The sequence below is a fragment of the Papaver somniferum genome, chromosome 8 (genome assembly GCF_003573695.1).
Source record: "Papaver somniferum cultivar HN1 chromosome 8, ASM357369v1, whole genome shotgun sequence".
Lineage (NCBI taxonomy): Eukaryota > Viridiplantae > Streptophyta > Magnoliopsida > Ranunculales > Papaveraceae > Papaver > Papaver somniferum.
In genome coordinates, this window is record NC_039365.1 from 16,911,557 (window position 1) to 16,935,219 (window position 23,663).

The 23,663-nt window shown below is 39.4% G+C and overlaps 2 pseudogenes; both read left to right on the top strand.

Moving 5' to 3' along the window:
• Positions 1-2,037: 2,037 nt before the first annotated feature.
• Positions 2,038-9,545, top strand: LOC113305176 (annotated as a pseudogene).
• A 57-nt stretch (positions 9,546-9,602) lies between these two features.
• LOC113305178 lies at positions 9,603-23,381 on the top strand (annotated as a pseudogene).
• The last annotated feature ends 282 nt before the right edge of the window (positions 23,382-23,663 follow it).

The window sequence follows — 23,663 nt, forward strand, 5'->3', positions numbered from 1 at the left end:
AACTGGGTCGACAACTTCAGTGCTAGTTTGACCCATTTCTCTCGAGTCTCGACTCTCGACACGAATACGGCTTAGCACCAAAGGAGATAAATGAGTCAAAATGAATACGAGTATTAACATCCAACGTGCAATGTCGTGTACTCTTTGGAGCGCCGCTCCAGACAACCATGCCATGTTGGAATATTTTCAACGCCGCTAACCAAAGGGGGGTCCTGGGGGGCAACGCCCCCGGAAGAATTTTTTGAACTGACGGTTTTATTTGGCCGATAAAAGCCTGATTCGAAAATTTCGAATCCAAAAGACACCATTGATGTCTGTTGATGAAGGAACCTGACGTTTCGTGAATAGAAACCTGTTGGCGAATAAAAACCTATTCCCAACAGGTGCAAAACCCTTTATAAATAGCTTCTCCCAGTTTCGTTTTACATATAAGAAAAATCAATCTGTTTTCTCAGTTTCAAAAAAAAAAGCATCATCAGAAATCAGAAATCTCTTTGTGTGTTCTTGATTGAATCAAGGGGTACAAACCTTGAATTCAGTTTTCGTTGCAGGGCTTTCATTGTATCCTGAAGGCAATATTTCGCATACCTGTTGTAATCGCCAATTGTTATTGGGAGGGTAGAAATATTTGTCTAAAAGAAATTTATACAAGCCTTGAAAGTTTTGGAGTGCAACACTTTCTTCTCTGATTCATTCATCCTTTGTGAAACCCAATTTTTTCCAACATGCCAAGGAACAGCCAAGTGTGTCTCATGCAGGTTCATACGTGCCTACTCAGGAGTGGGTACGAGTAAAATATTGTAGGTTAAAGCCCTAAACCTTCTATTCCTGTCCTCCTCCTGCTTTGGGGGCAGTAATATTTGATGGATTCTAGACACTGCAAGTTTTGATCATACTCCATATCCCGTTACTGCTTTGGGTTCTACATATTTTGGCATTACTAATGTTGCCAGTTGCCACTGAAAGGACCACTGAAACTGAAGACAGGTTTAAGGTTTAGAGGAGGGTAAAACAAACAAGAAGAAAAACAAGCAAAATTGATGGCAACTAACTTTACTTCCGTTCTTCATTATGGGGATAATCCTTGCTTCTTTTGAAGTATAGCGACAGCGTGGAGGTTCCCACTTCCCATAACCACATGTGTTTGCTAAGGATAATACGCTAGCGTGCCACCATACGCTTCCTATTATAAACATGAAAATTGAATCATAGTCTCTCAGTATATTTGTTTTTTTTGAGTTAGATTTGATTCGGCTAATTCAAAAAGATGTGAGTCAGTGGCTCGGTTCAATGAATCAATCAGAGGTATCTTATTATCTAATTCAAACTGTCATTTAATAAGAATTAGGTCTGATATCGCGTTAGATGTAACTCAAAATTAAAAACAAACCGTCTGACTTCCAAGAGACTAAAGGTTGACTCAAATTCAAATTACAAATCAGATGCAAATAAATACAGTATAGGCGCATTAATTTAGCTAGGCTAGGTCCCAAAAAAAATAGTACTAAAAACCTAAAAGCAAGCTCAACTTAAGCAAGGAAAAGACAATGACCAAAAAGCCATACCCACCTAGAGGCCGGGATGAAATCCTACTCATAGTGTAAATAGATATAATGGTTGATTTGATTCTCATTATTGAACTTCATGTATAGATTCGAATCACTGTGATACTCTTTTTCCATACACTAAATTTTAAGCTACAAAGATAAAAAAGAAAATGTTAGTTAAAAAGCGTTACGGGGTTCAGAAAATTATTACAGTACTAGCTGTTTCTTTTGTTTTCTAGTGCAAAATATCTACGTGGAGTCATGGACGAGTTCCAAACATTTGGTAGAAGTCTCTCTGCCCGTTAGAGACCCTATCGGAGCTGGCCACATCAAGTGCCCGTCGAGTCCCTATCGGAATAGTCACGTGTTGGCTAACATCTCTGTCTTGTGTATCCATCCATCTCCATCCTGCTGATAAGAAATTATTGGACATCTAGACAGGTTTTGCTTGAAATGATGAGATTGCACCATTTAGTTTCACAACAAACCACAAAAAAATATTCTTCTTCTAAAGTCTTCCAAATCCCAAGTCCCAAAAACCAAACTTCACAGTTCTCAAAAAAATCAGAAGAAGATTTAAGCCATGTCTATCCATCCTGTTCTAAGTTAGAAACAGAGAAACAGATCAGTTTTAACTTTTAACATCAAGCTATGGCAGGGAACAACGATGGCAGTAGCAGTCCAACTTATAATTCTGCTAAAACCAAATCCAGTTTCAATGGCTACTTCAAGAAATCTAAACTTTTTTACATGGCACTAGTCACTCTTCTCTGTTCATTTTCTTACTTATTTGGTGTTTATCAAAATACTCATTCTAACGGTACTACTGGTACAACTTCAAACACGAAAAACTGTTTACCTGTTAAAACTCAAACTTCACTAGAACCCATAGTAACAAATCTTGATTTCTCGAGGCGACATTCCGGTGACGAAGATGAGTACACACCATGTGAAGATCTAAAGCGGATATGGTATCGGAAAATGTTTAGGATTTCCCACCTTGTGATATCAAATACAGTGAGTACACACCATGTGAAGATCTAAAGCGGTCATTGCAATTTAGTAGAGATAAATTGATTTACAAAGAAAGGCATTGTCCTAGGAAGCAAGAGTTGTTGAAATGCAGAATTCCTGCGCCATATGGTTACAAGAAGCCGTTCACATGGCCGCAGAGTCGAGATTATGCTTGGTTTGCTAATGCGCCTCATAAGCATTTCACTGTGGAAAAAGCCGGTCAGAATTGGATTCGGTACGAAGCCGAACAAGATCGGTTTAGGTTCCCTGGTGGTGGTACTATGTTTCCTAATGGTGCTGATAAGTATATTGATGATATTGCTAAGTTGATTAATTTGAATGATGGGTCTATCAGAACTGCCATTGATACTGGTTGCGGAGTAAGTTTTTCGCAGTACTTCAGCTTATCTGGGATTTTAGTTTGCATTCTGTTTACGCCAACTTGTGCCGGTTGTTTGCAGGTAGCAAGTTGGGGAGCTTACCTTTTGTCCAGAGACATCTTAACTGTGTCATTTGCACCAAAGGACACTAACCATGAAGCTCAAGTGCAATTTGTGCTAGAACGAGGTGTACCAGCGTTGATCCGGATTCTTGCTTCGATACGACTTCCGTATGGCGTTCGACATGGCTCATTGCTCAAGATGTCTAATCCCATGGGGAAAACATGGTATGAATTTATCCTGCTGAATAGTACTGTTATATGAACCCTGTTTTGTATCTGACGAAGTTAGCTGTTGAATAGATGGGCAATACTTGATGGAAATTGATCGAATTCTACGACCTGGTGGATATTGGATTTTGTCTGGACCACCAATTAACTGGAGAAAATACTGGAAAGGTTGGAAGAGAACTCGAGAAGACCTGAACGCGGAGCAATCTGAAATTGAGGCCGTTGCGAAGAGTCTGTGCTGGAAAAAGTTTGCTGGGAATGGGGATATTGCAATTTGGCAAAAACCATTGAATCACATTCAGTGCAAGTCCAATAGGAAACTCGGGCAGAACCCGTCATTTTGCCAAGCTCAAGACCCTGACAAAGCCTGGTAATTTTCTTGTCATTCGAACTTTCGATATCCTGATAATAGATTATATTCTACCATATTTAGCGGACCAAGGATATTCTCTTTAATAGAGATTATTAATAATAATATATATATGGTCCCTTCTCCCACAAGGAGGGCAAGGAAGTTTTCCGTAACCCAATATGGTATCATCCCTAATCTCGATCCTCTCTTTTCTTCTTCTTCTTCTCTATTAAACCTCCAACACAAAATCCATGACAGGTGATAAGAAAACTCTGCATCCGGCCTTTGCCATAACCAACATCAAAACCCTGATTCCTATTCTTCTTGACATCAAACAAGATGAATACTCATCTTGGGTTTTTCTCTTCGAACTACATCTACAAGCTCACGATCTCCTTTTTCTCATCAACGGATCCACACCACCAACAGGGATTGATGCAAATACCCTCAAACAACTCGACGCCCTATGCCGCCAATGGATGTTCTCCACCATGGCCAAGGATCTCATGCTCACATTTCTAAAATCTGGTAAAACCGCCAAAGAACTTTGGGATCATCTTCAAAAGTTGTTTCAAGATAACAAAGGTAATCGTGCTGCAACCCTTGAAAGTAAATTTGTCAATCTAAAGTTTGTTGATTGTGCTAGTGTCGATGATTACTGTGACAAACTCAAGTCGTTAGCGGATCGACTGACCGATCTCGATTTTCCCATGAATGACAAACGTTTGGTTATACAACTTGTCAATGGTCTACCGGAGGAATACAACACTGTTGCTTCCTTCATACAACAGTCTATGCCCACCTATGATGCTGCTCGTTCACAACTACGCACTGAAGAAATACGACGTGCTCAACAAACCACCATGATATCTTCCACTGCCCTAGCAGCCACTGGAAACAATTCTTCTCAACGCCATCACCGAACTAGCAACGGAAAAAGACCTGTCAACCCTGCAAACTCCGGTCCTCTTCTGCCAACCCCAGGATACTCTCGCCAGCCCAGTGCACCTCGCCAGCCCAGTGCGCCACGCGGCCCAGTGTACCCAGCTAACCCAGCATCCTGGATGCCATACTGGGCTCAACCTCCATGCCCGTACCCAACTGCTCCACTTTGGCAGCCCACTGCACCACCTCGAGGCCCATCTGCTGGACGTCCTCGTCAAGCCCAGCAGCGACGCTCTTCAATTCTTGGACAGGCCCATGCGTACGCTGTGCCTTCAGTTGAAACACTACAGCCCAGTGATTTTGCGGAAGCCTACAGTTCATTGAGCTTACAGCCACCAGATGAAACGTTCTACATGGACACTGGTGCGACATCCCATATCACCGCGGATCCAGGTACGTTAAATACTGTTTTCGACACTAGCAATGTTAAATCTATCTTGGTTGGCAACGGTAACTCTATTCCAGTTATGGCTAGTGGCACCCACTCTATAAACCTCTCGTCCCGACCTCTTCACCTCAATGATACCCTCGTAGTTCCTGATATTATCAAAAATCTTATTTCCATTCGAAAGTTCACAACTGATAATCATGTGTTTGTTGAATTTGATCCTTATGGTTTTTCTGTGAAGGATTTGAATTCGAGGACGATCCTTCTTCGCTGTGATAGCTCTGGGGAACTTTATCCTCTCACAACTTCTGCCGTGTCCACTTCAAAATCATCTCAGTCTCCACCACTGTCTCTTACCGTCTGCTCTCATGATGTCTGGCACAGCCGTCTTGGTCATCCTGGACAAGCTATTTTAAATAATTTACGTTCCCACTCTTTAATTCAATGTAATAAACAACAGTCTACCAAACTTTGTCATTCTTGTCAAGTTAGTAAACATGTTCGTCTTCCTTTCTCTGACTCAAATTCTTTCACTTCTGCTCCATTTGATATTATTCATAGTGATTTATGGACTTGTCCTATACATATTGATACTGGTTTTCGCTATTATCTTATTTTGTTGGATGACTATACTAATTATCTATGGGTGTATCCCTTGAAGCTCAAATCTCAGGTCCACTCCAAATTCTTGGAGTTTCGGTCCTTTGTCAACACTCAATTTGAGCGAGACATCAAATGTTTTCAATCCGATATGGGACGTGAATTTGATAACTCTTCTTTTCATGATTTTTCTAAGAACTCTGGTTTAGTCTTTCGTTTCTCCTGTCCTCACACCTCATCTCAAAATGGGAAAGCGGAGCGTATAATTTGTCGTGTTAACGACATCACCCGCACTCTCATGTCCCATGCCTCTATCCCATACAAATATTGGGCTGATTCACTCCATATGGCCGTCTATCTCCATAACATCCTCCCTTCCGCCGTGCTTCACTTCGCCTCACCGGTGTCAATTCTCTATCAACGCCAACCGACGTATGATCACCTATGTATGTTTGGTTGCCTTTGTTATCCTAATTTGTCCGCCACCACTCCTCACAAGCTTTCCCCTCGGTCCTCTAGATGTGTTTTCCTTGGTTTCTCTCCTCATCATCGTGGCTATCGTTGCCTTGACCTAGCCACTAACAAAATTATCTTGTCTCGCCATGTAACGTTTGATGAAAACGTTTTTCCCTTCCGCACTTCTTCCGACCATCGCTCTCACAACCTCGAACCATCTACCCAATCCATTTCTCCTCATTTTCCACTCCCACTGGCTTACCCATCTCCTCCTTCTACCCAACCGTCGTCTCACCACCTCTACACTCCACCTCACCGCCGTCCACGGCGACCTTCTTGCGCTGTCCCATCTCCACCCATCTCCTGTTCTCCCTCTACCTGTCCGTCTCTCCCACAAACGGACACATTACCCAGCAACTCTGATTCCCCTGCTCAGCCCAGCGTTTCCCCCTCTTCTGACAGGCCCATTTCTTCTCCCTCTCTTACCCAGCCCAATTCACCTAACTCTGCGTCTCAGCCCAGATCTTCTCACTCTGCTGTTCCGCCGTCTTCACCCGCTCCGGCCCAGCAAGCCCAACAACTCATCCCATCCCTTAACTCCCCCTCAAACCCAGCAGTACCTTCCCTGTCCGACAGCAACCCCCCCCCCCCCTCCCTCCCCCCCGAGCAACACTCCTGCTGCTCCCTCTCGCCCTGCCACTCGGGCCTCTCATGGGATTTTCCGTCCCTCCAACAAGCTCAATCTCCACGTTCAAACCCGAAACCACATCTCCACCCTCCCCAAATCTCACCTATATGCTCTTAGGGACCCAAACTGGAAGAAAGCCATGATAGATGAATATATTGCAATGTTGAAAACTCACACTTGGGATCTAGTGCCGAGACCTCTTGGTGCTCATATCATTCGCTCCATGTGGCTATTCCGTCACAAGTTTCATGCAGATGGCACTTTGGAACGTCACAAAGCCCGCCTTGTCGCTAACGGTAAATCACAACAAGTTGGTGTTGATTGCTTTGAGACGTTTAGTCCGGTTGTTAAGCCCGCAACTATCCGCACAGTTCTCACCATTGCTACCTCCAGATCTTGGCCCATTCACCAATTGGACGTCAAGAATGCCTTTCTTCATGGGGATCTTACTGAGACGGTTTATATGCACCAACCTCCGGGATTTGTTGATCCTACTCACCCGGATTATGTTTGCCGCCTTCGTAGATCTCTTTATGGTCTCAAACAGGCACCTCGGGCATGGTTTCAGCGGTTTGCGACTTTCATCACTCAATGTGGTTTTCAGGGTAGTGTATGTGATCCATCTCTATTTATTTATCGGTCAGGACAGGACACGGCATACTTATTACTGTACGTTGATGATATCATACTCACTGCCTCTACTGATGTTCTTCTCACCCATTTTATTGACATGATGAAACAAGAGTTCTGTATGACTGACCTTGGCTCCTTACATCATTTTTTGGGAATCACTGCTTCTCGGTCATCCTCCGGGTTGTTTTTGTCTCAGTCACTCTATACGAAGGACATCATTTCTCGTGCATCCATGACTGCCTGCAATCCAGTGGCCACTCCGGTCGACACCAACTCCAAGCTTAGCGCTACCTCTGGACCAGCTCTTAAGGATCCTACTCTATACCGAAGTTTGGATGGGGCTTTACAGTATCTTACTTTTACTCGACCGGACATATCTTACGCGGTTCAACAGGTATGTTTATTCATGCACGACCCTAGAGAACCTCACATGCAGGCGCTTCGGCGTATACTTCGGTACCTCCAGGGCACTATCGAACATGGGTTATTTTTACCTGTATCCACCATTTCTGGCATCCATGCATACTCTGATGCTGATTGGGCGGGCTGTCCTGATTCACGACGATCTACCTCTGGTTTCTGCATTTTTTTGGGTGACAACCTTGTTTCTTGGTCTTCCAAACGTCAGGCGACTGTCTCCCGCTCCAGTGCTGAAGCTGAATATCGGGGTGTGGCTAATGCCGTGGCCGAGACGACTTGGCTTCGGAATTTACTTCTTGAGCTACATATACCACTACGACGGGCTACTATCGTTTATTGTGACAATGTGAGTGCTGTCTACATGTCGGGTGATCCGGTTCAACATCAACGCACCAAACATGTGGAAATCGACATTCATTTTGTTCGTGAACGCGTCCGTATTGGGGACATTCGGGTGCTACACATTCCATCCGAAAATCAGTACGCTGATATTTTCACGAAGGGTCTTCCTAGACAATTATTTCTTCGTTTTCGTACTAGTCTTAGTGTTTGTTCCTCTCCCGCTAAGACTAAGGGGGTGTAATAGATTATATTCTACCATATTTAGCGGACCAAGGATATTCTCTTTAATAGAGATTATTAATAATAATATATATATGGTCCCTTCTCCCACAAGGAGGGCAAGGAAGTTTTCCATAACCCAATACCTGAGTTGCTATTTTTCCAAGTTATATGACAGGCGAATGCTCATGTAATTTTGCTGAATTTGATTCAGGTACACTAAGTTAGAGACTTGCTTAACTCCGCTGCCTAATGTATCAGCCGAAACCGACGTAGCAGGTGGGAAGTTGAAGAAATGGCCAGAAAGATTAACAGCAACTCCCCCAAGAATTACTTCAGGAAGTAGTAATGGAATTACAGAACGGATGTTTAAAGAAGATACACATCTGTGGAACAAAAGAATAGCATATTGCAAGACTAAAAACTATGAGCTGAAAACCAAAGGTAGATATCGAAATTTGCTCGATATGAATGCACATTTGGGAGGTTTCGCAGCTGCATTGTCCGACTTCCCGTTGTGGGTTATGAATGTTGTTCCAAATGAAGCAAAAATCAATACCTTAGGAGTCATTTACGAGCGGGGTCTGATTGGTACATACCAGAACTGGTACGTTTCTAAAACCAAACCATCTCCGGGGTGTATAACGCTATCGCACGCTAAACTGTTTCTATTGTGTATTCAGGTGTGAAGCAATGTCGTCCTATCCACGGACATACGATTTTATCCATGCTGATTCAGTACTTACTCTCTACAAAAACAGGTAAACTTTGTTCACAATGGATGAAAAAACACCATACTACTATTAACATACATTACAATTTGAAGTATCACTGTCCCTTGATTCTCATTTATGTTTCTTCAGATGTGAGATGGAAGACATTCTATTGGAAATGGACAGGACTTTAATGCCAGAAGGGGGCGTAATTTTCCGAGACGGTTAAAAGCGAAAAGCATTGCAGATGCATTAAAATGGAACACCCAATTACTAGATCATGAAGACGGTCCTCTTATTAGAGAGAAAATCTTGTTTGGAGTGAAAACGTATTGGACTGCCCCTGCAGCTCAAGAAGTGAGCCTATAGCACAAATCAATGCTTACTTTGTAATGTTGCCAGGAATTCTTTGTCAGTGAGTTTAATATCAATGGGGTTGTGTTTGTTCACAGATCTTGTCTCTTAATATATGTCAAGGAAAAGTTTAAGAATCTTGACAAGAAAAAACTAAATTATAATCAGGCAACTAGGCAAGTGAAAAATGCAACTTGCAAGTAAACAAATTTTCAAATTAGGGATAAGAAATATACTAAACTTAAACAATTGATACATTTTTTGTCTTAACAAGGGGATCGGATCAGGTTTCCTGGTGGTGGTACCATGTTTCCCAAGGGTGCTGATAAGTATATTGATGATATTGGAAAGTTGATTAATTTGAAAGATGGGTCTATTACAACTGCCATTGATACTGGTTGTGGAGTAAGTACTTCACAGTACTTCAACTTGTATTCGATTGTGTGATGTAGATTGTTGGTTCACAATGTGGTATTCGATTTTACAGGTAGCAAGTTGGGGAGCATACCTATTATCTAGACACATTTTAACAGTGTCGTTTGCACACTAATCATGAAGCTCAAGTACAATTTGCCCTCGAACGAGGCATATCTGATCATACACCAATATTATTATGCTGCAATGCTGGTGTTACGTTTAAAGCTCCGTTTAGGATTGATAATTATCCGTTAAGTCACCCTTCTTTTCTTGTAAACAGTTGAGACAGAGATTTGACGACGTGTTCTCAATGTATGAGAAACAGAAAGAATACTTGTGCATTTATATATCATAGATTACAAAAGATATTCCTTTTGATACAAGGAATATATAAGAGATATAGAATATATGATATTTGGTTACAAGATATTTTCACATCACATAAATACAGGATATAACTAATTAGGAAACCATGGACATACCTGACTAATTAGTCACGTCTATGATATGTCTAACACTCCCCCTCGATCTAAGCAGGTTGTCGATGATATTGAGATTAGAGCGTAGTCGACAAAAGTGATCCTTTGGAGTAGACTTCGTAAAGATATCTGCAACTTGACCATTAGACGAAACAAAACGAACAACAAGTTGACCATTTTGAACTCTCTCACGAACAAAATGATAGTCAATTTCTATGTGTTTTGTGCGACCATGAAACACTGGATTCATTGTAAGATAGGTAGCTCCCAAGTTATCACACCAAAGAGTGGGAGGAAATTGAACAGAAGCCTTTAGTTCCCGAAGAAGAGATTCAATCCACATTGATTAGGCAGTCGCAATAGCCAACCTCGATACTCGGATTCAGTACTGGACCTAGAGACTGTACGTTGCTTACGAGAACTCCAAGAAATAAGATTAGAACCAAGATAAACACAATATCCACTCGTAGAACGACGATCAAGATGGTCACCCGCCCAATCAGCATCAGTATAAGCCGAAAAACTAAGTTGCAAACTGTGTGTCGTTCGAAGAAGAATACCAAAGGTAGAAGTATGGTGCAAATAGCGAAGTATACGCTTAACAAGAGCCAAATGAGCTTCTGTAGGTTTATGCGTAAATTGACGTACCTTATTAACAACAAAGGCAATGTCCGGTCTTGTCATAGAGAGATAAAGACCACCAACTAGACTCATGTACAAAGTGGCATCTGACAGTAAAGGACTGTCAACCGGGTGGATATCAGTAGATTTACTAAAAGGAGTGGTGACTGGTTTGGCTCCCTGCATATTAGTATGAACAAGAAGATATTCGATATAACGACGTTGCGAAAGAAACAACTCACCAGAAGCTTGCGTGACCTCTATGCCAAAAAAATATGAAAGAGAGCCAAGTCCTTTGAGAGAAAACTCACTGTGAAGAGTACTCATAAGTGATTGTATACATGCCATAGAAGATCCCGTTAAAATTATATCATCCACGTAAACCAAAAAAAAAGTAATATCCTCAGCTGATCGTCGAATGAATAAAGAACTATCAGAAACAGAAATAACAAAGCCAAGTTTCTGAAGAAAGGAGCTAAGACGAGTATACCAAGCACGAGGAGCCTGTTTAAGGCCATAAATAGATCGATGCAATTTACAAACATAGTCAGGAAACTGAGGATTTATATAACTAGGGGGTTGCTTCATGTAGACTTCCTCGGTGAGAATGCTATTGAGGAAAGCATTTTGAACATCAAGTTGACGAATAGGCCAGTGGTAAGACAAGGATAGCGTCAATATAACACGAATAGTGCATGGTTTAATAATCGGACTAAAAGTCTCACCATAATCAATACCTTCTTGTTGATTGAATCCCTTGGAAACTAGACAAGCTTTGCGACGCTCAACGGTACCATCTGCTCGTCTCTTAACACGATAAACCTATTTACAACCAATAATATTTTTATTATGAGGAGGTAGAACTTTAGACCAGGTCTCATTTTTCAAGAGCGCATGAATTTCCAAATCCATAGGAGGTCGCCATTTGGTATCTTTCTTAGCCTGAGAATAACATGAAGGTTCAAACGAATTATCAGTAAGATTTACATGGTTAGAAGCCATAAGAACCTTCTTTTTGAAGATGCCACCCTTTCCCCGTGTAATCATGGGATGATCATTATGAATTGATGACTGCGAAGTGGTATGAGCTGGCTGTTCATTAGAAGGAGCTGTTACAGGTGGTGACAAAGAATGAGGCAACCGAGTGTCCAGACCTTGTACTGTAGACGGGCAGGCAGGGGCTTGGTAATCATCAGAAGCTGCACGTGGTGCTGTAAACTGCACTGTGGAGGGCCCTTGTAATTCTGACAGAGGAGTGTCCGTATGCTGTGTTGTTTCCCGGGATATAATTTCTACATGTATGTCCGTATGTTGTGCTGTTTTATCATCAATAATTATCTGCTGGGTCCGTCTGTCTTCACATCTAATCTATAGCGGCGTGGTGGTAGGAATTGTACTGGTCTGCTGTGGGGTACCGACAGCAACAGTAAGTTGTGGTGTAACAGGAACCAAAGCGGGTTTATTGGGTGAACCTGGTACAGTGAGTGGATCTGGTACGTTGACAGTACCGACAGGATTCCGCTGAACAAGACTATTCAGTGCAGGTGGAGTTCTCAGTCCGAACAAGTTAGTTTGGTTTGAACCTCCAGAAACTGTAGAGTCTAAATGAGATAAGACAGCGGGAAATATATTAGAAGAAGAAGGTGGACCTGTAAGGGTGACGAGGAAGGGGTAGCGCATCATGGACAGTAGCAGCAAACGGGAAATTTTCTTCGACAAATACAGCATCACGAGACCAATAAACTCGAACAGTGGGTAAGTGAAGACATTTATATCCTTTGTGATCATCACTGTAACCAAGAAAAACACAAGGAGAGGAACGCGAATCCAATTTTGTGCAATCATAGGGTCGAAGATGAGGAAAACAAAGACAACCAAAAGTGCGTAATGACAAATAATCAGGCACACGATTAAACAACAATTCATATGGGGATTTTAACCAGTTGGAGCGGAAGCCTATCTATTCATAAGAAATGTGGCGGTAAGGAAAGCATCATACCAAAAAAACAAAGGAATAGACGCTAAAGACATTAAAGTAAGACCACTTTCGATTTCTACTAAACCATTTTGTGCGGAAGTATGGGGCAAGAGAAACGATGAAGAGTGCCATTAGATTGTAGAACTTTAGTGAACTTTCGATATTCACCACCATAATCAGACTGAAACGTCTTAATTTTAGTGTTAAAGATATTTTCAACATGTTTACACGATATAACTAATTAGGAAACCATGGACATGCGTGATTAATTAGTCACGTCTATGATATGTCTAACATAAACCTAAGAATTTGGTAGCAAAATTTAACTTTCTTTGGAAAGCCAAGTTTTGTATTTGCTAAGAAACTCCAAGAACTGAAATTCTTCATAAAAAACTGGAAAAGAACTCTTGGTAACCTGCAACATAGAATTGATCACTTGGAAGAGTGTATTAATTCTTGGGACCTCATTGAAGAAGATACTCAACTCTCCAGTGCTGATGTGGTGGCTAGAGAAAGTGCTAGAGCTGATCATGCTTCCCTATCTCTGGACTTAGCAAGAACATGGGGACAAAGAGCTAAAGATAGTTGGGCTAAAGGGGGAGAGAAAAATTCCAGGTATTTACATCAGCTTGCTTCATATAAATACAAGTGTAGCAACATCAACTGTCTCCTCATTCATGGTCAGTTAACTTATGATAAAAATAAAATTGCAACTGAAGCACAAGATTTTTATACTTCTCTTTTTTCTGAAGATCACCCAATTAGACCAAGCATTGATAACTTAGAGATGTCGTCTATCTCCACAGCTGATAGTGTTGCACTTGAAGCTCCCTTTACTGAAAACAGGTTAAGAATGTGATAATGCATTTTGGCACTAACAAAGCACCAGGACCTGAAGGGTATATTATGGAATTTTTTAAGATTTCATGGGATATCATCAAAGCTGAATTGATGTTGGTGGTTAAAGAGTTTGAGTCTTCTGCATCTCTTGATTGGAGGATTAACTGCACAAGTTTGAAGTTACTACCAAAGATAAGTGGAGTTGTTTCCTTACAGAATTTCAGACCAATTAGTCTCATTGGTGGAGTCTATAAGATAATATCCAAGCTCTTATCTGACAGACTCAAGAAAGTGTTGCCTTCTATCATTGCAAACTACCAAAAGAGCTTTTGTGCATGATAGGCAAATCAATGATGAAATTTTAATTGTTGTCGAATTGATTGACTCTAGAATTCGAGAAAACAAAACTGGTTTGATTTGTAAGGTGGATTTTGAGAAGGCTTTTGACAAAATCAATTGGAACTGTGTTGATATGATTCTTCAAAAATTTGGTTTTGGTAATGTATGGAGGAGCTGGATCAAATGGTGTTTATCTTATGCAAGATTCTCTGTACTTATTAATGGGGAAGCTACACAGATGTTCAGAAGTCAGAAAGGGATCAGACAAGGATATCCAATCTCTCCATTTCTTTTCATAATGGTGGCTGAAATTCTGTCAGCGATGATAAAAAAAGCAGCTGAAATAGGACTTATTAATGGTTTCCAAGTTACTCCAAATGGAACCACTATAAATCATTTGCAGATGATTTGATAGTTTTTCTTGACGACTCTGAGGAGCATATAACTAACTTAAAAAATATCTTATTTTCTTTTGAGTTGGTTGCAGGGTTAAAGGTCAACTTTAAGAAAAGTGCCATAGTGGGCATTGGTGACAATCACAATGGATTGGATTGTGCCAACAGTTGTGGATGCCAATTAACAACTTTCCCTATCAACTATTTAGGCATTCCACTTGGTAGCAGGTTTAATAACAAGGCAGTATGGGATATTATCATTCAAAAATGCCATCAGAAACTCAGCAGTTGCAAAAGAAGGTACTTATCTAAAGGACAGAGGATAATTATGATTATGTATTATGCTTAGTACAATTGGTGATCAAGAAACCAGGAATTGATAGTGATTATCTCAATCCTCACAGATTGAGCCTACTGGTTCCTAATGAACACAACGAACATAAGTTCTTCTTTAGATTAATTGATTATTCCTTAGGGATTCATTACAGGATACAAGAACATATATAACTCACACCCTCTCTCAATATCCGACGACCACTAACTATCCACGTGGGATAATATAAAACACTCAATACAACTGACTAGCTACTAATAATTAGCTACACACATAAGATAATGGCACCCCATGCACATGACATTCCACTCCCCTTGAAACCATCCTTGTCCTTAAGGATGCAAGTGAAATGGAAGAGCTCGAGTGGCTGCAGAACAATGCCAAGCTTCTCAATCAAAGTACCATGCTTGCTATATTCATCCTTGTAACGAGTCACGAAATCCTATAAGAGCATATGGCGGATAGCATCCATTGTATTGGTAGACCTAACGAAGATATCAGTCGCCTTTGTTGTCCTTCTTAGCAGCAACATATTTTTTTCTGAACACCTGGAATCTTCAGTTGGTTGGAGTGAACATTCCCCATGTACAGGTGATCAACTTCATCTTCCGTTTTCTCTTGAGATAACCATCATCAATATCTTATCTATACTGTCCTGACCATAAATGCACACAAGTACACCATTGAGTTGTCCATCACAGTTTGGCGCAAGTTGCTTGAGCTTGTAGTAACCACTTCTCCTGTGATCAACCAACTGCTCCAGAATCTGAAACTGGAAACTAGCCAGCACCGCAGATGTTCAGTTCATTGTGAACATGTGACCCATACTTGCACATGCGACTGACTTCGACACAGTTACAATGTGTAAGAGTTGCGCCAAGACCAGGTTGTCTTCAGTTAGAATAGTGACCCAAGTAACAACACAACATTCATAAGTAACGGAAAAATAAAAGTATCCATGATTAGTGAACATCTTGCCTCTGTCATATATCCAGCGAACAAATTTGAGTAGAAAAAAGAGACAGGTGGCAATTATTACTTGGTAACTTGTCGAATCCAAGTTGGCAATCGTGTGACAATTTCTGAATAGTCGAAAGCAAGTACCTTTTGAAAGCATAAGCATCACCATAGAGGTATAATCATGAATTGATGTAAATTGCTGATGAACAACAACTGTGAGTAACAGAGTGGCCTCATAATACCAGTTGGTGTCGAAGCACATAAATGAGGTGAAATGCATATAAATCCAGCTGACAAAAGTGACAATAGACAAAAGAAGCATGAATAGATGTTGAAATTCCAGTGATAAGGTGTGTGATACATCTCTATGTTCATGCAAACCACCAAAAACCGTCAACAATTCATCATAGAGGACCCTTGGAGCAACGGATAAGGCAAGTTGGAGCCACAAGAGAGTATAAGCTTCAACACAATACAAATTCCATACTACAGTCCCATGCATTCCACTTAACGGAGGAGTTAAAGTACTCTGGTATATATTGTTTCTCTGTACCTTTTCCACATACAAATAACCGCTATCACCACAGTTACCAGGTTTAACAAACACCCCCACATAAGAATTCATAAACAGGTCAAATCGAAACACACATATAAGAGATGGTTGTTGAACAAGCACTTGATTAACGCATCTTCTTAAAAACTCATAAAAATCATACTCAAAATTTGAAACACAGTTAGAAAAACAAGAACTCCAATTCATAAGTTTGACCTCCTTTCCTCGATCAAAATTCGACGAGCAAATATGACGATAATGAATAGGTATTCATCAACCCTGACTTTATAACTTGTCTTACCCATGCTAGAATTATTTGTTTGTGACAAGTTCACAAATATCTTACTCCCATAACCACTGTCAGTAGTTTGAACAAATATCACTCCACTTGAATTCGAGACTTGAAACAAGCTGTTAGACAACATATTAGTTGAGGTAAAAGCCCCCAGAATAAGTCCGTCTACACAAACCCCATCATTAAAACCCTTTGTAACACTATCAAACCAGTTACTTAATAGTTGTTGTAAGAAATAATATCTTCTCAACTGTTCAAATCAGCTGTGAACAAGTATGAGAATCATCTGAAGTGGAGAATCACAAAACTGAACAAAAGCATCAGCTGAACTTAAAAAATTAATGAGTTGTGAAGATATCTTTCCAGCTGGAGTATAAGTGGTGCTAAAAAATTTATGACAAGGACCCAACATTTCAATGCCAGGAACTCATGGTAAACTATAGGGAAGGTGTTGAATGAACAAAACTCGATGTTACTGTAAATCTCTCAGGCTTTTGAACCAGCAGCTGACCTGTCTGATCAATATCAACTACTCCAGCAAACAAGAGTAACCAAAATCCATCTCTTGCAGGCATGTTCACAAACAACTTACTAGCCACTGGAATGTCAGTATGATAAACAATACATACAAGACCCAACGAATGTATAACCCAATTATTTGATTTGTACCCAAAGCTAAGAAGCAAACGAATACACAATTTCTAGTAAGAAAACGAGGATATAAACACACTTTTCCCTCGATCAAATAATGAGTAAGTATCATCAAAATAAAGATAGAAGTAAACATCTATATTCAAGCTCATAGAGGTGCCGAGTAGAAGTTTTTTATCAGTTTTAGCCAACACCCATTGAACTGAATCATAAAACAATGGATCTGATTCAAAACCATGCTTATTAATAAGCTCATGAGTAAATTTTCCACTGTAGTGAGCATTTGAAACTGAACCCACCTTAAGAACGAATAAACCAGAACTAAATAACCAATCATAGCAAAATCTGTAAGCCTATCAGTTACAGAATACCTTCCCATGGGTTCAATTCCTCTCCCACGATCAAATATGCTACCATTAAGGTTGAGACCATGGTAGGACGATTTCTTACTAAACAACTGGTGATTGATAACTATTTTTCTCTGGAAATTCACAACATCCATTTGAAGCTTTTTTACCAAACATCATCCAAGCATAGCTAGAAACAAAACCCTTAGCGAACATACAAGTAATTGGATCACAATACATCGAATATGACCAGTACCCATGTTCATACAACAATTCTAGAAAAAGTTTTCTATAATATCCGTTTAACAACTTCAAGTACACAACAAATTTAGAATACATTTCTAGAAGTTGAATTAATTTTCCACGATAAAAAACTCTACCCTTTTTGAATTGCAAGAGGAAATCAAATTCAGAAACACCAGCCAGATAACAAAACCTCTTAATGAGTTGGAAATGCTTTCCTGGATCAGATATGATACGAGATGAATTCAGAATAGTTGAAAAACACTCACCAAATTCAGTCTTATCCGTCCTTACGAAGTCATTCACGGCTTTATCAATTGCTGTAAACTGAAAACTCACAGCATCAGTGGAATCATCAGCATCTTTTTCAAAGAAGAAAAATGGAGGAATTAACTCCAAATCAAGAGAGTCCACTTCTTCAAAAACACTAGTAGGAATTGATTTGGTTTTTTCATGTGGAAAGACCGTGAATTCACTAATTGAAATAGCAGAGTCTTCAGTGTTTGATGTTGATTTTGAAAACTCATTTAAACCCTTATCTGAATCGGTTTTAGATTCAGATATGGAATCTGAAGCTAAAGTTGAATCTATAGTAGCATCAGGAAAAAAATTTGGAGTAATATCTTCACTGAATTTAGGAACCAATTCTTCAATGAAAACCTCTTCGTCCTTCGTAACTTCTAGATCCCCAACTTCATCAACAATTTCTTCTTTAGATTTTTGTAGAAGTGCTTCCAGCTTGCTCCTGGCGATGGAGATGAGATATTCCATTAGAAAAAGATTTAAACCTCGAGTTGGTGAAAATACATCGTCTAGAAGCTCTTTACGTTTCCTTTCCAAATCCAATAAATGGATATAAGCATCGAATTTCGCCATCAATTGATCCATACCATCCCTCGTCGTCGGTGAAAATTGTGCAGCGGCCTCCATGGAAAAAAAAAATTGAACGGCTCTGATGCCAAATGTACTATGCTTAATACAATTGGTGATCAAGAAACCATGAATTGATAGTGATAATATCAATCCTCACAGATTGAGCCTACTGGTTCCTAATGAACACAGTGAACATAAGTTCTTCTTTAGATTAATTGATTATTTCTTAGGGATTCATTACAGGATACAAGAACATATATAACTCACACCCTCTCTCAATATCCTACGAGCACTAACTATCCACGTGGGTTAATCTAAACCACTCAATACAACTGACTAGGTACTACTAATTAGCTGCACACATAAGATAAGGGCACCCCATGCATATGACAGATTAATAGTGTCATTGCAAGTCTGCCCATCTACTACTTATCAATGTTCAAGATGCCAAAGAGATTGAGAAGATCATGTGCAATTTCCTTTGGGGTTCCTCAGCTACAACTAGGAAACAAGTTGGTTGGCTTGGTCCAAAGATAAAATACCAAAATCAAAGGGTGGAATAGGAATTAAGAAGCTGAAGATAGTGAATAAAGCATTGCATTGTAAATGGATATGGAGATATGGAGGGGAAAAATATGCTTTGTGGAGGAAAATAGTGTTTGAGAAATTTGGAGGAAATGCAGGTTCTTTTCTTCATAAATCTTCTTCTAGATCCTTAGGACATAGCTTGTGGGCATGTATTCTTAAAGCTAGGGAGTATGTTTTTAATAATACACAACTTATTCTACATAATGGCAGAGATATTCAATTCTGGACAGATAAATGGCTTGGTAACTTTTCTTTAAAGGCTGAATATAGTGCAATGTGTAAGATATCCAAGACCCAAAAATACTGTGTCAGGGATATGCTTTCAGCTGATGGGGCATGGGATTTTAAATTCAGTAGAAGTCTCAATGAAGATGAAATTGGTGAAGTTGCACATCTTCTGTTGCACCTAAAAGATATTTCTAATACAATGCTGCAATTTACAGACAATGATGACATGAAATGGGGTTTTGGCACTGATTTCTCGGCTGCTAACTGTTATGATTCGTTGGATGTGGATGGTTTTCTGCGATTTCCGTATAAACAGGTATATGAAACCCAAAAATACCTCTAAAGGTTTCATTCTTGGTCTGGACATTGTGTTACAATGGAGCACCAACATTAGACTATCTATTAAAAGCTGGGAAAGTATCTTCAAGTACTCGTCTACTGTGTGGAGCTGAGAAAGAGACAAATCAACACCTTTTTCTCCATTGTGTTGAAACTCGGAAAGTCTGGCATTACTTCTTGGAAAGCTTTGGTGTTACATGGGTTTTTGCAGAGGATATCAAAGCCAATATTTGGCATTGGTCAAATAAAAAGAGCAGCAAGATGGTTAAAAGGCTATGGGTTTTTCTACCCTTCGAAATCTGGTGGACAATTTGGGGAGAGCGAAATTGCAGGCTTTAAAAGCAGAAAACAAGAAATTTTAACCAATTGATTATAGCTGTCAAGTGTACTCTTTTTAACTGGTCTTTTCATACCAAACTCTTTGATGGTTACTCTTTGAGTACCTTGATCTGTAACTGGGATGCTGTTGTTGGGAGCAATTAGCATCTATATCTCTGTCCTCCCTTAATCTTCATCTCTCGATGATGATTATGTTTTAATCGAATTTGCCCTTCTCTTTTCAAAAAAATAAGACTTCCGTATCCATCCAGGGCATTCGACATGGCGCATTGCTCAAGATGTCTAATCCCATGGAGCAAGAATGGTAACCATAATCAATCCAAGATCAAGCTGTATTAGTAATGTGATATTATTTTATGCTGAATAGTACTGTTGCATTTACCATGTAAACTGTCGAATAGGTGGGAAATACTTGATTGAAGTTGATCGAATTCTACGTCCCGGTGGATATTGGATATTATCTGGACCACCAATTAACTATAAAAACAACCATGTAAGAGGTTGGAAAAGAACTATAGAAGATCTAACCTCAGATAAATCTGACATCGAGGCTTTTGCTAAGAGTCTCTGCTGGAAAAAGTTTGCTGAAAAAAACGATATTGCAATTTGGCAAAAACCATTGAATCGCATGCAATGCAAATCCAATCTGAAACTCATACAGAACTTGTCATTTTGTGAAGCTCAAGATCCTGATAGAGCTTAGTGTGCTTTCATCATTCAAAATTTGGATATGCTTACACTAAATTGTTCATTTACCAAGTCATTTGACAAGCAACGTTCATGTGCAGGTACACTAAATTAGAGACTTTCTTAACTTCGCTGCCTGTTGTGTCAGGCCTAGATGACATAGCTGGTGGCAAGTTATAGAAATGGCCGGAAAGACTAACTGCTACTCCACCAATAATTAGTTCAGGAAGTACTAATGGAATTACAGAAAAGATGTTGAAAAAATATACACATATGTGGAACAAAAGAATAGCATGTTACAAGACTGTAAACAATGAGCTGAATCTGAAAGGTAGATATAGAAATGTGCTGGATATGAATGCACATTTGAGAGGTTTTGCAGCTGCATTAGCCGATTATCCGCTGTGAAGTATGAATGTTGTTCCTAATGAAGCAAAAATACTTTAGGCCTATTCCTATGCACATGCCAAAACATGAAATTTGACATATATGCACCCACTATGGGTATGCCAAACTGCCAAACTCGTATGCCTATATGCTAGTCCTGGCATATAGGCATACACGACAGAGTTTCCACCGAGCGATAGAGATTCCATCGCTCGATGGTCTTTAGGTCGCTTGCTGGTCAGTCAATCGCCAGCGCCAGTCAATCTATCGCTCGTTGGTCAGATCATCGCTTATCAGATCTTCATCTAACGGTTATTATTTTTCCCCTCTATAAATACCTAATTTCAATCTCATTTCAACTCACACCAGAATTTCTAAATCTCTAAAGAATTTCTCAATCTCCAATTATTTTCATCACTCTTCCAATTCCTTAGAGAGCGTGGATGATAATATGAACCTTGTTGAGTGCGTAGCAAACCAACGTGTTGTCGAAAATCGAAGAGTTGTTGATCGTGCCTATGTAGACAGTGAAATTAGGAGAAGTCAACGTCAATTTGTGAGGCGAAAACCAAAATTCACTGTTGTGGAAGATGATTGTATTTGCAGGAATTATGTTTCTTCTACTGAGGATGCTGTATTCGGAAATGCATTACATCACGAAACATTATGGCAAATGATTTTTGGGAAATTTCAAGACAGACAGTGAATCTCAACAATCGTGATGTTTCAGAGTTGATTCAACGCTTCAGTACAATCAATAAGGAAGTTACTAGGTTTGTTGCTTTACTTCATCAAGAAGGTCCAACTTTGAGGAGTGGTGAAACCATGATGGAATTTCAACAAAGGTGTCATGCGGAATATCGTCGCATCTACGAAAAACACTTCCAATATGAAAATTGTTTCGACATTTTAAAATGTTTGTCCAAATATTAGCTTAAGTTCTTATGTTTTAATTTGAAAATTGTCTAAGTATTACGTTTTAATAATTGTTTAAATGTATCTCTAATTAAAATGTAAGATCGGATTAATAATAGAATTAAGCTTAATTTTCATTGAACTTCGATATAATCATTAAATAGTCATTTTTTACAAGACATAAAATTAGACAAGAATATTTCGAAATATACACTTTAAAAATAAAAATTTGGGCAATGTTCTTCATCTTGTTAATCTTCTTCATTTCACCTAATTTCCAATCAATGCGCTCATGAACGGATTCTCCTTTGTTAATCTTCTTCTCTGGCTTCAAATTTGTTTTGCCTTGAACTTTTCTTTGCCTTTTCTTAGTTGCGGTTTTGACTTGGTTGATATCCAAAACTTGGAGACTTCTTTGCTTCTTACTTAATTCTTTATACTTATCACATATCTTCTTAACAGCACCTTCGAGCACTACTCCCGGAAAATCAAGTTGTGTTGCCGAATCAAGTTAGGTTAATTGTGCCATTTGGATAACTTAGATTGAGAAATAGAGAATAGATTGAGAAAAAAAAAATTGTGTAAAAAATTTGGGGTAAGTTTTGAGTTTGAAAGTTACATATTTATAGCGATAAAGAAATAGCCATTGACGCTAGAATCAGTAACACTGGCGATAAAGTCATTATCGCTGACGGTAATGTGATTATCGCTGACGATGTAAAGAATATCGCTCGCTAGAAACTCAGTCGCTTATTGGTTTTCCCATAGTGGCGCAAATGGTTTTCTATGCCACCTGGTATAACAAACACCATTTTTTTTGGCATGTGCATAGGAAACCTTAGGAGTTATTTATGAGCGGGGTTTGATTGGTACATACCAGAATTGGTACAGTTTTAACCCAAACTAAATCTTTTCTATGGATATAATATCGTTCTTGTTTTAAGTTGTTTCCATTGGATATTCAGGTGTGAGCGATGTCTTCTTACCCAAGGGGCTACGATTTTATACATGCTGATTCGATACTCACTCTCTACAAAAACAGGTAAACCGGTGAGTGAAAACTCTTCTACTATAATTGTGACTTATCTCAATTGCGTTTTTGTAGATGTGAAATGGAGGATATTCTATTGGAAATTGATAGACTTTTAAGGCCAAGAGGTTCTTTAATTTTCCGAGACCAATTATTGGACGCTGATATATTCTTTGTTAGTGTTGACCATGTTCACCCTTAGATTCTAGTTGTCATTGTCTTCACCCTCTCCTAGGTTTCTCATTGATAACTAATAATTCTAATACATGCCATTGAGATAACATGTCAGTCATTTTATTTCTTCATATTTTTTACTAGTTAGTGATGTTTTAGCATATTAATATGTTTATTGTGGTGAACAAAATCTTATGTATAGTAACTTTTGCAGGTTGTTGAGGGCATGTCTATCAAGCAGAGACAGGAGCTTCTTTTTTTTTGGACCTCCATGAAATTCCTTCCTGCACGTGGTTTCTCTAATTTGTCG